A 14,852-nucleotide genomic window follows, 5' to 3' on the forward strand; every position below is an offset into this window, starting at 1 on the left:
CGGGGTTTTTGCCCCTCATCAGTGTGGAGTAGGAAACTGGCTATCAGGAGCAGTGCCTAGTAGAAAGACTATAAAGGCACGGATGATTGACCTCGTGGAGACCAAAACATCCAACACTGCGGAGACACCATCACGTGTTTCTCAACACAGTGATCCAGAACACTGCCCCCAAATATGCAAATGCAAGTAGAGGAGCTGCGGAGACACCATCACGTGTTTCTCAACGCAGGCAGTGAATAGCCAGGCCTTTCCCTGGGAAGGAACAACCAAGGGAAGGGCAGCATCCAATAAAGGAAAACATCCAATAAAGGAAAACCACCTATGCCAAGCATGGTATCCATCCACAGACAGCTGTTTCGGGGTTTTTGCCCCTCATCAGTGTGGAGTAGGAAACTGGCTATCAGGAGCAGTGCCTAGTAGAAAGACTATAAAGGCACGGATGATTGACCTCGTGGAGACCAAAACATCCAACACTGCGGAGACACCATCACGTGTTTCTCAACGCAGTGATCCAGAACACTGCCCCCAAATATGCAAATGCAAGTAGAGGAGCTGCGGAGACACCATCACGTGTTTCTCAATGCAGGCAGTGAATAGCCAGGCCTTTCCCCGGGAAGGAACAACCAAGGGAAGGGCAGCAACCAATAAAGGAAAACATCCAATAAAGGAAAACCACCTATGACAAGCATGGTATCCATCCACAGACAGCTGTTTCGGGGTTTTTGCCCCTCATCAGTGTGGAGTAGGAAACTGGCTATCAGGAGCAGTGCCTAGTAGAAAGACTATAAAGGCACGGATGATTGACCTCGTGGAGACCAAAACATCCAACACTGCGGAGACACCATCACGTGTTTCTCAACGCAGTGATCCAGAACACTGCCCCCAAATATGCAAATGCAAGTAGAGGAGCTGCGGAGACACCATCACGTGTTTCTCAACGCAGGCAGTGAATAGTCAGGCCTTTCCCCAGGAAGGAACAACCAAGGGAAGGGCAGCATCCAATAAAGGAAAACCACCTATGCCAAGCATGGTATCCATCCACAGACAGCTGTTTCGGGGTTTTTGCCCCTCATCAGTGTGGAGTAGGAAACTGGCTATCAGGAGCAGTGCCTAGTAGAAAGACTATAAAGGCACGGATGATTGACCTCGTGGAGACCAAAACATCCAACACTGCGGAGACACCATCACGTGTTTCTCAACGCAGTGATCCAGAACACTGCCCCCAAATATGCAAATGCAAGTAGAGGAGCTGCGGAGACACCATCACGTGTTTCTCAACGCAGGCAGTGAATAGCCAGGCCTTTCCCCGGGAAGGAACAACCAAGGGAAGGGCAGCATCCAATAAAGGAAAACATCCAATAAAGGAAAACCACCTATGCCAAGCATGGTATCCATCCACAGACAGCTGTTTCGGGGGTTTTGCCCCTCATCAGTGTGGAGTAGGAAACTGGCTATCAGGAGCAGTGCCTAGTAGAAAGACTATAAAGGCACGGATGATTGACCTCGTGGAGACCAAAACATCCAACACTGCGGAGACACCATCACGTGTTTCTCAATGCAGTGATCCAGAACACTGCCCCCAAATATGCAAATGCAAGTAGAGGAGCTGCGGAGACACCATCACGTGTTTCTCAACGCAGGCAGTGAATAGCCAGGCCTTTCCCCGGGAAGGAACAACCAAGGGAAGGGCAGCATCCAATAAAGGAAAACATCCAATAAAGGAAAACCACCTATGCCAAGCATGGTATCCATCCACAGACAGCTGTTTCGGGGTTTTTGCCCCTCATCAGTGTGGAGTAGGAAACTGGCTATCAGGAGCAGTGCCTAGTAGAAAGACTATAAAGGCACAGATGATTGACCTCGTGGAGACCAAAACATCCAACACTGCGGAGACACCATCACGTGTTTCTCAACGCAGTGATCCAGAACACTGCCCCCAAATATGCAAATGCAAGTAGAGGAGCTGCGGAGACACCATCACGTGTTTCTCAATGCAGGCAGTGAATAGCCAGGCCTTTCCCCGGGAAGGAACAACCAAGGGAAGGGCAGCATCCAATAAAGGAAAACCACCTATGCCAAGCATGGTATCCATCCACAGACAGCTGTTTCGGGGTTTTTGCCCCTCATCAGTGTGGAGTAGGAAACTGGCTATGAGGAGCAGTGCCTAGTAGAAAGACTATAAAGGCACGGATGATTGACCTCGTGGAGACCAAAACATCCAACACTGCGGAGACACCATCACGTGTTTCTCAACGCAGTGATCCAGAACACTGCCCCCAAATATGCAAATGCAAGTAGAGGAGCTGCGGAGACACCATCACGTGTTTCTCAACGCAGGCAGTGAATAGCCAGGCCTTTCCCCGGGAAGGAACAACCAAGGGAAGGGCAGCATCCAATAAAGGAAAACATCCAATAAAGGAAAACCACCTATGCCAAGCATGGTATCCATCCACAGACAGCTTTTTTTTTTTTTTTTGTTTCCCCTCAGATGGGAAGTTCCACAGTCAGGTAACCAAAACTATAAGGAACTCATCTCCCAAAACAGCGTGCCACACACTTAGTGCCACCGCCATTCCCATCATCATTGGAAAACACACAAAAAATGTTTTAATTAACAACCAAAAACCACTTCAAGATACATTAACAAAATGTTTCCACTTTTTAGTCTTCCAAATTCCCTCTGCATCCACCTCCCCTCTCCTCCTCTGATCACACACAAAGCAAAAATACAATTTTCCCAAAATAATTTTTATACAGTTTTTAACCTCAATATCCTTCCTTTTAAACACATACACATTCCTCACATCCCACAAAACCTCTTTTATACATGCCATCATCAACCACAATACTCTCTCCTTCTCCCCACACATACCCAATCCAAACATAAAGAGCTCAAAAGACAACAGATTTACCTCACACAGCTCCTTACACAAACGACCCAGACCTGCAATCACACTTCTAGCATACTGACAATTCCAAAACAAATGCACCACACTCTCACTCCCACCACATCCACTCCTCGGACACCTCTCACTCCTCACTAAACCCCGATTTTTCAGAAACTCCCTCACTGGCAACACCCCATGCAATGACTGCCATACAATCTCACTCTGCCTATTTGTCATACCATTCACACGTACCTTCTTCCATACTTTCTGCACATCATCCCCTCTTACCATTTTAAAATCTGGCAAGAACAGCCTATGGGCTCGTCCTACAATAATGTCACATTCCATCTCTCTACACTCAATCATCTTATATACAGCTTTCTTCTTTTCTAACAATCTCACATCCACATCACAAAGTTCATACTTCACTAAAAATTTGTAAACCCACACATACCACACAGGAACCTCAAAAGCCACTGGGCTCCTAAGATCTCTTTCACGCCATTTCAAACGAAACAAGAAATTTCCAAACAAAAACCTGCACATACATGCATACTTCCCATCCATCCTAATCACACCTAGTACAAACACCATAATATTCACGCCGAAAAAAACATTCAAATTTGGGAAACCCAGTCCCCCCTTATCCAAACTCTTCATAACAATCTCTCTCGTTGCACGCTCCATACATGAACCCCAAAAAAAGACAAACAAAACCCTATTTAATCTTCTAATACACATGTGGCTTGGTGGAAACACCATCGCAACATACAAAAAAATAGGTAACACAACACTCTTAATAACTAAAATTTTACCAAAAAACGTAAGATCCCTCAAACTCCAAAAATTTAACTTACGCTCCACTCTCTCTCTCACATCCACCCAGCTTTCCTCTCCATCCAATTTCTCTGAAAATTTCACACCCAAAACCTTTATCGATCCACTCACCACATTCACTCCAACATCATCGCTCAGACTCCTTCCCCCAAAATTCTTACACTCACTCTTCTCCCAATTCACTTTAAAAGCAGATGCTCCACAAAAAATAGAAACCAACAACTTCACACGCCGTACCGAACACTCTGAATCACACAGCACACACACATCATCCATATAGCCACTCATCTTCCATTCTCTCCCCCCACCCCCGGGTACTTGCACACCCCGAATCACCTTATCTTTTCTTAACAAACATAACAAAGGCTCAATTGCGCAAATAAAAACGATAGGGGACAAAGGACACCCCTGCCGAACACCCGAAAATACATTTACTCTCCTCCCCACATTTCCATTCAACAACACACAACTGTAAATATTCTTATACAAACTTCTCACTCTCTCAACAAACTCAGAAGGAAAACCCATCTTCACCAACACACTAAACAAAAAACCATGCGCCAATCTATCATACGCCTTCTCAAAATCCAAACTCAACACATACACCCCTTTCTTACGATTCATGCAGTCCCACAAACAATCTCTCAACATACACAAACTTCCATGTATTCGTCTTCCAGGTACCGCACAACATTGCTCCTCACCCACCACACTCCCAACCACACCACGCATCCTGTTAGCCAAAAGTTTCGCATAAATCTTATAATCACAATTCAGCAATGTGATCGGCCTCCAATTTTTTAGATTTTTCAAATCACCTTTTTTTGGCAATAACACAACCACCCCTGCACGCATACCATTTGCCACCTCTGCATTCGCCCACATATACTTACATACATCCACAAAATCCTTCCCAATCACATCCCACATCACACGATAAAATTCCACCGGTAGACCATCCTCCCCCGGTGTTTTATTCAGCGCCATACTGCACACCACCTTCCATACTTCTTCACCCGTCACCTCACCCATCAAACTTTCCCTTTCTATCCTATTCAAACTATTTTCCAAAACACTCAGCACCTCACCCTCCAAACCTTCATCCCTCCATTTCACAGCATACAAATCATCATAAAACTTTGCCACTTCCTCACACAAGTCCGCGCCACTAACTTCATTTCCATCCATCCCATTCAAAACACTCATACTCTGTCTCTTCCCAAAAACTTTCTTAAAGAAAAACCGCGAACACTTCTCATTCTTCTCCAAATTCTCTAATTTGGCCCTATACACAATACTCCTCCCTCTTTCTAACAAAAAATCATTCACTTCTTTTTTCACTTTCACTAAATCTTCACTCACATCCATCCCTCCCGCCCTCAACTTATACAACAAACTCAATCTTGCATTTAAAAAAACAAACCTTTCTCTCTTTGCAGCCGCACACTTGTACCCGAGTTTTTTAAAAAAACTCTTGGTTCTCCATTTAACCCAATCCCACCATTCACACACATTTCTGAAATCACTCCTGCACCCACACCACTCTGCATAATGTCTTTCATACTCCTCTCTCACCCCCCCTCCTTCCAGCAAACTCACATTCAACTTCCACACACCTTTCCCAGCCACCTCATTAACATGCAAATCCAATTCACACTTCATACACACATGATCCGAAAAAAACACCCTCTCCTGTGCATAACTAACAGGAATCAGATTTTTTGAAACAAAACAATAGTCCAATCTAGACTCCACCCTCCCACTGTCAGAAAAAAACGTATTTAACAACGGAGTTATCTTGCATGCCCGCTGCATATCTTTTAAACCAAAATCACTCACCATATCCATTAACACTTTCCCTGATGCATCGACATTCACACTTCCCACATCACAGTTCATATCACCCACTATCACAACAGGCACTCTTCCTGGAATAAAAAACTTAATTTTTTCAAATAAAACTCTACGCTCCTGTTTATCCACAGGCGCATATACATTAATAACGCAAAAACGAACATTTCTAAACTCAAAATTTGCCAACACACACCTTCCAACCTCAATCACCATATAGTCACACAAACTCACATCATTTCCCTTCACCAAAAAACCCACACCATCATTTTTATTACAGGCACTCCCTGACCACACAGACGCACCATGAGGCCATTCACTCCCCTTCACACCATCCACAATACCACACTCCTGCAAACAAAAAATTCCTGCATTTTGAGTTGCAAAAAAATCCAAGATGGCCGCCCGCCGCAACCTGTTTTTAAAAACCCTCACATTTTGTGATATAATAACAAAACCCATAACATACACAGAAACAAAAATACTAAGAAAATCAACCTACAAACATAACATTACGCAACTTACATAAAAAACACACAAAAAAAAAAAAAAAAAAAAAACATTTTTAAAGGCAAATGCTACTATATACAAAAACACTTAGCTACTGAAATAATAGCACATAGCTAACCAGCACCGCTACTGTCCTCCTCCACCATCTGCGCCGTGCAGCTTTCAGAGCCGCTAACCTCCATACACTCCTCCAGACGCGTCTTCTTCTGCCCAGCCTTCCTCCGGGGCACTCCTTCACCATCCTCAAAGTCACTAATTTCCCCACCACCCTCCCTGGGACACTTTCGACCTCCAGGCTCCTCTTCTGAGGAAAAAGCACCAATGTTTCCTGGGTCAGACCCATGAATCACAGACTCAGCCATCTCCTCCACCCCAGAAGTATCAAAATCCATCAAATCACCCAACTCGACTGCTTTGGTAACTGGGGACTCCTTTTTTTTTTTTATTTTTATTAATCATAGCACGCTCTTCCTGCTTTGCAGCTCTCCAGAATTCCTTGTCCTCCTGCTTCTCCCTCTTCCTCTCAGCCTCCTTGTCCTCCTGCCGTTTATCCCGCCTTCTCTCAATCATAGAGGGCGGAATTACCTCAGAGCTTTGCTGCACAGACGCCTCGCCATCCTCCCGCTTCCTCTCCTCCTCTCGCTTCTTAACCTCCTCCTCTCTCTTTTTTTCCTCCTCCTGCCTCCGCTCCTCCTTACGTTTCTTTTCTTCCTCTTCCCGCCTCTCCTCCTCTCTAGTTGGCCTCCTCGGCACACCATATGGACAATCCTTATACAGGTGCCCTGTATTACCACAACGGTCACATTCACGTGGCATCGGACACTCAGCCGCCACATGGCCTTCTCTTTTGCAGTTACGGCAAACCAAACTTTTATCGCACATATTCTGCAAGTGCCCAAACTGGAAACACTTCCTGCAGTATAGAGGCTGCCCTGCATATGTCAGAAAGCCCCTATGACCCGCCACTGAGAAATTCGCCGGGGGGTGGGTGAAACCTCCCAAACAACTTGGGTCTCTCTTCAGTTTCACACGAAACACAAGTTTACAGTTAAAAATGCCCAAGCAATTTCTCTGTTTGTCTCCACCCTTAACATATTCGCAGTACCGAGCCAGGAACTGCTCCAACAGACTTACTTCAGTATAAGGATTATAAACAGTAACCGTCACAACTTTTTCCATGAGCCCAAACAGAGGCTCCACCCGCACTCCCTCCAGGCATGGGTCACCATCATGACTTCTGAGCCACTCAAAGACTGTTAAACAGCAAGGCTCACTCACAAAGGTAACATCATAAGTACCTTGGTTATGAAATTCGTTCACGCTGAAAATATCAGTCCGATGAGCTCCAGCCTTTCCCTCCAGCAGGTCACGAACCACGTACACCACGTTGTTTTTGGCACCATCTTCCACGACCACACGAATTGTATTCTTAATGAACATCTTCAAACTTCTCTGCCGGTACGAATACCGCAGCAATAAATTAGCAGCACGCTGCTAGGAAACACTCGCACCCTCTGACCGCGACACAAGATCGCAGCCAGAAGGCCGAGAGGCACTCCTACCCACAGACAGCTGATTCGGGGTTTTTGCCCCTCATCAGTGTGGAGTAGGAAACTGGCTATCAGGAGCAGTGCCTAGTAGAAAGACTATAAAGGCACGGATGATTGACCTCGTGGAGACCAAAACATCCAACACTGCGGAGACACCATCACGTGTTTCTCAACGCAGTGATCCAGAACACTGCCCCCAAATATGCAAATGCAAGTAGAGGAGCTGCGGAGACACCATCACGTGTTTCTCAACGCAGGCAGTGAATAGCCAGGCCTTTCCCCAGGAAGGAACAACCAAGGGAAGGGCAGCATCCAATAGATGGTACTACAAGCCCACTATCATACTGCCTGTTCAGCGGGGATGGCCTGATGACAGGGAGGAGGAGGACAGCATGGTCAGTCATCCTGTTGGTGAGGACATTGGAAGTCTTGCCTGTTAGCCGACTGGCACGCATGACTGACTTTATGCTGCTCTGCGTTTCCCTCGTATTATTAACATTTTCTGTGACACTCATTTCTTGTTGGTGGCACTTTTAGACCCATGCTACAAAGAGAACTTTCAATCTCTTCTTCCAGAGGCAGACAGATGTACAAAAATGTTTCTGTACCAGAGGGCCCTTGTAGCGGAATTACTGAAAAAATTCCCATGTGAGAATGCTAGCAGCAGACTTTAGTGTTTGTTGTACAACCAAGGAGTCCAAGTGAGAGAGACAGAAGTAAAATACAGCTCAGGCAGGGGAACAATGGCAAAGTTCTGGGACAGTTTTCTCAGACCTTCTCATCGTGCTGACACAGAGGCAAGGGGTGCTGGCGCAAGAAGTGTACTGTTTTGGAAGATGCTGAGGGAGTACCTTGCAGATCGTACAAATTTCCTCTGTGATTCCTCTGTGCCTTTTAATTATTGGGTATCCAAGCTGGACACAAGCATGAACTGGCTCTCTATGCCTTGAAGGTCCTGGTCTGCCCTGCTGCTAGCGTTCTGTCAGAGCGGGTTTTTAGTGCCGCTGGTGGAATTATAACAGGTAAGCGTATCCGCCTGTCAACTGACAGTGTTGACAGGCTGACTCTTATAAAAATGAACAAGGGCTGGATTGGGCAAGACTTCTGCACACCACCTAATGAAAACAGCGAAACATAACCTTCTAATATATTGTCTTTTTTGTGGAGGTGTATTCTCATGCACCTCTTCACAACCACACATGGGTATACACTTCCTGATTTGGTCTGTTCGGTGTTATCCTCCTCCTTATCCTCATCCTCATCATCCAAAACCATACGAATACCAGGGTGAACGTATTCCGTGATGCAGAAGTCACTCATTTTTTGTGCAAGGTTTTTTTTATGATGCCTGTTACTAATTAGAAACCTAAACAAATGTTACTCCCCCAGGGGGAACTGTCATCAAAATGGGATGTTCTTATATTCTTCCCATTTATTCTTATATTTTCCAGTTTTACTATCTCTGGACCATCCTTTTATGACCTAGTGTATACCTCTACAATAGAAAAATATTGGATTACTATTATATTAAATTTGTATTTCTATCCCTGTCTCTGAGCTGTTGCTAGGGACAAACATATCTCGTTGGACATATTTTGGCTTCATATCTATGAACCTGTGTTTGCCCCTCCCTTTTGTTATTTTCTTTCATAGGTGGATTCACATCCTTTATTCATTTTTTGGATTTCAGCATGATTGATCATTCATTATGTCTCCTTATTCTCCACCACTATATCACCAGTAGTGTTGAGCATTCCGATACCGCAAGTATCGGGTATCGGCCGATACTTGCGGTATCGGAATTCCGATACCGAGTTCCGATACTTTTGTGATATCGGAAATCGGAATCGGATCCATATTCATGTAAAAAATAAGAATTAAAATAAAAAATATGGATATCCTCATCTCTCCGGCGGCCCCTGGACCTTATCGCTGTAACCGGCAGCCTCCGTTCCTAAGAATGAGCGCGTGAAGGACCTGCGATGACGTCGCGGCTTGTGATTGGTCGCGTGAGCGGTCACATGAGCGGTCACGCGACCAATCAGAAGCCGCGACGTCATCGAAGGCCCTTCCCGCGCTCATTCTTAGGAACGGAGGCTGCCGGTTACATCGGTAAGGTCCAGGGGCCACCGGAGAGGTGAGTATATCCATATTTTTTATTTTAATTCTTTATTTTTTACATGAATATGGATCCCAGGGCCTGAAGGAGAGTTTCCTCTCCTTCAGACCATGGGAACCATCCTGGATACCTTCCGATACTTGTGTCCCATTGACTTGCATTGGTATCGGGTATCGGTATCGGCGATATCCGATACTTTTTGGATATCGGCCGATACCATCCGATACCGATACGGAAGGTATCGCTCAACACTAATCACCAGGGTTAATGGGTTCTGTGCTGCTTCAGCCAGTCAACTTTTTGGCAAGGGTGTCTATGATGCCCATAACATTTTTTAACAGTTTACTCCCCCAGGGGGAAATGTTTGTCAGCCCATGCACTTAGTGTATGGGCATTATGAGTCTAGGAGACACGCTCCTTTAAATTGGGCCAAGTTTTTAATGAGGCCTTCCTTAAAGTCTCCTCATCCACCGCCACTACATCACGAGGGTTAATGTGTTCCGTGCTGCTACAGCCAGTCCAATTTTTAGCAAGGGTGTCTATGATGCCCATAGTATATTTTTTTTAAAATGTACCCCTCATGGGGAAATGTTTGTCAGCCCATGCACTTAGTGTATGGGCATTACAAATCTAGGAGGCCCGCTTTTCAACATTGGGCCTAGTTTTTAATAAGGCCTTCCTCCATATCTCCGCCACTAGAACAGCATGATGAACATGTTGTATGCTGCTACAGCAATTCAATTTTTGAGCAAGTAAATAATTTTTTTATATGTAGCCCCCATGGGAAATGTTTGTCAGCCCACGCACTTCGTGTATGGGCATTACAAGTCTAGGAGACACGTTGCTTAACATTGGGCCTAGTTTTTAATAATGCCTTCCTCCACATATCATCATTCTCTGCCACTAGAACACCATGGTGAACGTGTTCTGTGCTGCTACAGCCATTCAATTTTTGGGCAAGGGTGTCTATGATCCCCATAAATAATTTTTTAAAAATGTACCCCCCATGGGAAAAGGTTTGTCAGACCATGCACTTAGTGTATGGGCATTACAAGTCTTGGAGACACGCTCCTTAACATTGGGCTTAGTTTTTCATAATGCCTTCCTCCACATATCATCATTCTCTGCCACTAGAATACCATGGTGAACGTGTTCTGTGCTGCTACAGCCATTAAATTTTTTGGCAAGGGCGTCTATGATCCCCATAAATAATTTTTCAATAATGTACCCCCATGGGGAAATGATTGTCAGCCCATGCACTTAATGTATGGGCATTACGAGTCTAGGAGACCCGCTCCTTTGTAATGGGAAATATTTTTTTATGAGGCCCTCCTCTATGATTCTTCCAAGGGGGATTGTGTTGCGTGCAAATTTGGGTCAAGGCGGCCCTTGCATTCAATGCATAAGGAAACTGTACGGCAGGACCAACTTAAGAATGTGAAGTGGGTTTTCCTGTGGCTGTCCAGTACCTGGGTTCAAAGGCTTGTTGGGGTGCATATGACGTGGTAGCAGGGCAGGCCTTGCATTAAATGCAACTTTTTTTCAGGAGGCCCTCCTGTACCTCTAATGAAAGGGGTATTGGAGTGCGTTGTAATTCTTGGCAGCCCAGCCACTCACTGCATAGGCAATAACAGCATAGGAGCCCCAATGTTTAATAATGGCCCTTTAAGAATGTTAATCCCACCTGATGCCCCTCTAAAAATAGGCTTTGTGACATTAAGAGTCCCTCCTTCAGAAATGAAACAAGATGTGTCTCCTTATCTGTCACACACCACATGGCCAGCTAGGGTTGTTAAATGTTACAATGACATTTTCCAGTGAATGCATTTATATTGGTTGAAAGCAATGTTAAAGTTGAAAAACGCATCAAAAACGCTGCTTGTGAACATATTCCAAGTGGTGGAGGAACATTTTGGTCTGGGGTTAATTATTTTGCCTTATATACAAGTCATTACCCTGGAAAGGATATACCTTAACATATTTTCCAGAAAAATCCATTTTGTTTTCATTTTTGTATGTTTTTTGGTGCACCTGTAAAAATGGCATGACACTCTGACAACATTGCTTACAGCTGTGACCTAGGAGTCAGAAGTGATGTTTCCATGTCATTTCTGCAGTGTTTCCATAATTTTCAGATGTTTTTAGACGTTAAAAGGACCCCCAGGGGGGATCGCAGTAAAAATACTTAGGTTTCCCATAGACTTACATTGGGCTCATTGCTTGGGTCGAGTACCCGAGTATTCCAATTTGCTCGACCCGAGCAACGAGCACCCAAGCATTTTCATGCTCGCCCATCACTAGTTACAAGGACATTAAACTTCAGGAAAGCAATTTTCCAACGGATGAGAGATGATCTTGGTGCAATTAACTGGGACGATATCCTGATACATAAAAATACACAAAGAAAATGGGAGACGTTTACTAGCATTCTGAATAGGACCTGTGCACAGTATATACCGTATGTGAATAAACATACTAGAAATAGGAGGAAACCAATATGGCTAAATAGAGCTGTAAGGGGCGCAATAAGTGACAAAAAGAAAGCATTTAGAGAATTAAAGGAAGTAGGTAGTGATGAGGCATTAAATAAATACAGAAAATTAAATAAATTCTGTAAAAAGCAAATCAAGGCAAAAAATTGAGACAGAGAGACTCATTGCCAGAGAGAGTAAAAATAATCCCAAAATATTCCTTAACTACGTAAATAGTAAGAAACTAAAAAATGATAGTGTTGGCCCCCTAAAAAATAGTCTGGGTGAAATGGTGGATGAGGATGAGGAAAAAGCCAATATACTAAATTACTTTTTTTCAATAGTATTTACACAAGAAAATTCCATGGCAGATAATATGATCAGTGATAACAAAAATTCCCCATTAAGTGTCACCTGCTTAACCCAGCAGGAAGTGCGGCGGTGTCTAAAAATCACTAAAATTGACAAATCTCCGGGCCTGGATGGGATACACCCCCGAGTACTGCAGGAACTAAGTACAGTCATTGATAGACCATTATTTTTAATCTTTAAAGACTCCATAGTAACAAGGTCTGTACCACAGGACTGGCGTATAGCAAATGTGGTGCCAATATTCAAAAAGGGGACAAAAACTGAACTCGGTAATTATAGGCCAGTAAGCTTAACCTCTACTGTGGGTAAAATCCTGGAGGGCATTCTAAGGGATGCTATACTGGAGTATCTGAAGAGGAATAACCTCATGACCCAGTATCAGCATGGGTTTACTAGGGACCGTTCATGTCAGACTAATTTGATCAGCTTCTATGAAGAGGTAAGTTCCGGACTGGACCAAGGGAACCCAGTGGATGTAGTGTATATGGACTTTTCAAAAGCATTTGATACGGTACCACACAAAAGGTTGATGCATAAAATGAGAACAATGGGGATAGGGGAAAAATGTGTAAGTGGGTTAAGAGCTGGCTCAGGGATAGGAAACAAAGGGTGGTTGTTAATGGAGCACACTCGGACTGGTGTTGTGAACTGTGTTTCTGGGCTCCCTCTGGTGGTCACTAATGGTATTGTATGAGTCATGTCTTTCTGCATGCCTGGGCTTCAGCTGTTTCATTAAGCTGTGGGTTTTCCCTATTTAGTCCTCCTTAGGACTCAGTCTCTTGCCTGGTATCGATGTATTCAGTCCTATTTGGTCTCCTCCTGATTCCTTGCCATCTGCCTCATGCAAGAAAAGCTAAGTCCAGTTTGCATACTTTGGATCATTTGCATTATCAGTGTTTTTGGTTCAGCTTGCTCAAAATGTGATTTTCTAGCTCGCTGGAAGCTCTAGGGTGCTGATATTCTCCCCCCACACCGTCAGTCGGTGCGGGGGTTCTTGAATACTCAGCGTGGATGTTTTTGCAGGGTTTTCTGCTGACCGCATAGTTCACTTTCTATTTTCTGCCTATCTTGTTTAGTGGGCCTCACTTTGCTAAATCTAGTTCATCTCTACTTTTGTGTTTTCCTCTTGCCTCACCGTTATTATTTGTTGGGGGCTTTCTATATCTTTGGGGTTAATTTCTCTGGAGGCAAGTGAGGTCTTATTTTCCCTCTAGGGGTAGTCAGTTCTCCGGCTGGCTCGAGACGTCTAGAATCAACGTAGGCACGTTCACCGGCTACTTCTAGTTGTGTGTTAGGATCAGTTATGCGGTAAGCCTAGTTTCCACCTCCCTAGAGCAGTTCTATGTTTTTTGCGGACTTAGTCTGAATACCAGAGATTCTCTACCACTAGAATCATAACAGACTGGGTCGTGGTTAGCAGTGGGGTACCACAGGGGTCAGTATTGGGCCCTCTTCTTTTTAACATATTTATTAGTGACCTTGTAGGGGCATTCAGAGCAGAATATCAATATTTGCAGATGACGCTAAACTCTGCAGGGTAGTCAGTGCAGGGGAGGACAAATTTATATTACAGGGGGATTTATGTAAACTGGAAGCTTGGGCTGATAAATGGCAAATGAGCTTTAATGGGGATAAATGTAAGGTCATGCACTTGGGTAGAAGTAATAAGATGTATAACTATGTGCTTAATTGTAAAACACCATCAATGAAAAAGACCTGGGTGTATGGGTGGATGACAAACTCATATTCAGTGGCCAGTGTCAGGCAGCTGCTACAAAGGCAAATAAAATAATGGGATGCATTAAAAGAGGCATAGATGCTCATGAGGAGAACATAATTTTACCTCTATACAAGTCTCTAGTTCGACCACACTTAAAATACTGTGCACAGTTCTGGTCTCCAGTGTATAAGAAAGACATAGATGAACTAGAGCGGGTGCAGAGAAGAGCGACCAAGGTTATTAGAGGACTGGGGGGTCTGCAATACCAAGATAGGTTATTACACTTGGGATTATTTAGTTTGGAAAAACAAAGGCGAAGGGGTGATCTTATTTTAATGTATAAATATATGAGGGGACAGTACAAAGACCTTTCTGATGATCTTTTTGATCATAGACCTGAGACAGGGACAAGGGGGCATCCTCTACGTCTGGAGGAAAGAAGGTTTAAGCATAATAACAGACGCGGATTCTTTACTGTAAGAGCAGTGAGACTATGGAACGCTCTGCCGTATTGTGTTGTAATGAGTGATTCAT

The sequence above is a fragment of the Ranitomeya variabilis genome, chromosome 3 (genome assembly GCF_051348905.1).
Source record: "Ranitomeya variabilis isolate aRanVar5 chromosome 3, aRanVar5.hap1, whole genome shotgun sequence".
In the NCBI taxonomy this organism is placed as follows: Eukaryota; Metazoa; Chordata; class Amphibia; order Anura; family Dendrobatidae; genus Ranitomeya; species Ranitomeya variabilis.